Consider the following 3,006-nt stretch of genomic DNA (forward strand, 5'->3'; position numbering starts at 1 on the left):
GCTCAAGTGGTAGAGCGCTAGCCTTGAGCTGAAGAGCTGAGGGACAGTGCCCAGGCCCAGAGTTCAGGCCCTACGACCGGACCCCCCCCCCAAAAAAAAAAGTATACATAAGGCTCTGGGTTCAAACCACAGTAACAGAGGGGCGGGGGGGAGGGAGAGAGATGACAGTTAAAGTAGAGACACCAGGGATGTGTGAGAAGAGAAAAGGCTATATGAGGACACAGTAAGGATGTGACCATCTGCAAGCCATGGAGAGAGGCTTCAGGAGAAACTGAAGCTGCCAACACCTCGCTCTTGGACTTCAGAACTGTGAAAAAAATACATTTTGGTTGCTGACACCACCCAGTCTGTGCTGCTTTGGTACGGCTGCCCGAGCAGACAAATAGGGCCTCCAGTGCTATAAATTCAGATACCAATTTAGCCTGGAGGGAAGAGCTATGATTTGACTTGGGGGCTGTGGCTGGGCCTGTCCCCAAGCTGTTCCCATCATATCGGAAGCACCTGGTTCTGGCACATAGACTTAAGCAGCTCAGGCCTCAGTGGTGTCTCACTCACACATTTTTATGGTCTGTGTGGTGGTGGTAGGGTTTGAACGTGGGTCCTCACAAGTGCTAGGCAAGCTCCCTATCACATGAGCCATGCCTCCAGGCTTTTTTGCTTTTGTTCTTTTTTTTTTTTTTTTCAAACAGAGTCTCAGGCTTATCTTTCTATGTATGCTTTCTTTTTTTTTTTTTTTTTTTTTTTTTGTCGGTCGTGGGACTTGAACTCTGGGCCTGGGCACTGTCCCTCAGCTCTTCAGCTCAAGATGAGCGCTCCACCACTTGAGCTACAGCGCCACTTCCGGTTTTCTGGTGGTTTATTGGAGATAGGAGTCTCACGGTCTCTCCTGCCCAGGCTGGCTTTGAACCTCGATCCTCAGATCTCAGCCTCCTGAGTAGCTAGGATTACAGGCGTGAGCCACCAGCGCCCGGCTGTATGTATGCTTTCTGTAGGATAGCAGACATACATCACTGTAGACTGCATCTCCAAAATAAGCAGGAAAAAGCAGGGATAGAGCCATGGATCAAGTGTTAGGGTGCCAGCTGAGTCAGCAAGCAGTACAAAGTCCCTGAGTTCAAGCCTCAGTACTACCAAAAGAAATTAATTCACCAAGTAACTAATCCATTCTATATTTGGAGTACAGTTTTATCATTGATGAATGTCTCAAACTTTAGTAGTACTCTTTTATTTTTTCTAGTGCTGGTAGGAGAGTTTGAACCCAGGGCCTGATCACTGGCCCTTAGCTTTTTCACTTAAGATTAGTGGAGTATTCTACCACTTGTGCCACAGCTCCACTACAAACGTTTTAATGACTAATTGCAGACAAGAGTCTCATGGACTTTCCTGCCCAGGCTGGATTCAAATTGCATTCCTTAGATCTCAGCCTTCTGAGTAGCTTGAATTATAAGCATGAGACACAGGCACTGATCCTTACAGTGACTTTTTTTTTTGTCCTGACAAGGCCCTTCACAAGGAATCCTGAGATTGTGAAAAACAACAGACCACATTTTCACCTGGATTCTTCACTGAGCTCACCCCCTGCCTACAGTCCCAAGTCGTCCTCTAGGAAAACCCAAAGCACACATCTGTCCTTCTGTGCGTGAGGAGGGACTAGAATGTTGCAATAGTCTCTGCCCAATTCCTGCATATAGCAAGTGTGGTAATAAATATCCTTTCTCTCACTTTTACCTCCACTCCTCTGTGTGTGTGTGTGTGTGTGTGTGTGTGTGTGTGCTGGTACTGGGCTTGAACTCAAGTACTCACGCTCTTGCTTGCTTTTTCTCTCAAGACTAATGCTCTACCAGTTGAGCTACACCTCCACTTCTGGCCTTTTTTTATGGGTTAAGAGGAGGTAAGAGCCTCTCTGATTTGTCTTCCTGAACTGGTTTCAAACCTCAGTCCTCAGCCTCCTGAGTGGCTAGGATTACAGGCCTGAGCCACCAATACCAAGCCCCATACTCCTCTATTTAATGGCATCTTAGAGGGAATTGCTAGACCTGAAATCCTGGACATCCAAGAGTTGGACATCCAAGGACATCTAGATTTGTATTGACTCAATAAAAGTTCTGAATGTTGAACTGACATTGGCCTCACAGTTGACCGGGAAATCAAGATGCTGCCTGCATCTGCCATTCACCCTGCTGGGCACTGGGAACACCGATGGACATCTGGAGACAGGAGGGTATCAGGAGACATGGCAGCCACACTGGGCTGCACAGGACAAGGGGGACAAACAGCTGGGTTAGGACTGAGGCACTCAGACATGAGAGGATGCCACAGCTGGGCCCTCAGGACCGGAACTGAGGAGCCTCAGGCAGCAACAGTGAAGAGGGGAAGATTCTATGAAGGCCAGGTGCTGGTGACTCACACCTATAATCCGAGCTACTTAGGAGGCCTGTATCTGAAGATCACAGTTTGAAGCCAGCCTGAGGGTGGTAGGGAGGGGGGACAGAAACTCTTGTGAGACTCTTATCTTCAAAGAACTGGCAAAAAGCCAAACGTAAAGGTATGGCTCAAGTTGTACAGTGCCAGACTTGAGCGAAAGAACCAAGCAAGAGTGCTGGGACCTGAGTTCAGGCCTCAGTAGTGACACAAAAAGTAACAGTTTAAATGAATGATAAGTAAGGATGGATTCTCAGAGCTACTCTGCCTATAGGCTCTGCCTACAACACTCAGCGGTGTATGTGCTCCTAGCTATCCATCAGCTCCAGCTGCATACACCCACATCCAGATAAGGTGACCACTTGCCCCGCCCACACATGGCAACTGACAGGCATCTCTCTCTACTGACTCTACTGGAATGAAGAGAGGGGTGGGGACATCAAGAGGATCTTAAAGAAGGTGGGAGGAAATCCAACTCAGAGGGAAGAAGGACAGCAGAGCTGACCCCTGAGCTGACCAGCCTGGGAACAGGGCTAGAGTCAAAGCACGCCTCCACAGAGCTCAGAACTGGAAACAGATATCATC

Source organism: Dipodomys merriami, unplaced genomic scaffold (assembly GCF_024711535.1).
Source record: "Dipodomys merriami isolate MVZ:Mamm:240054 unplaced genomic scaffold, mDipMer1.0.p SCAF_52, whole genome shotgun sequence".
Lineage (NCBI taxonomy): Eukaryota > Metazoa > Chordata > Mammalia > Rodentia > Heteromyidae > Dipodomys > Dipodomys merriami.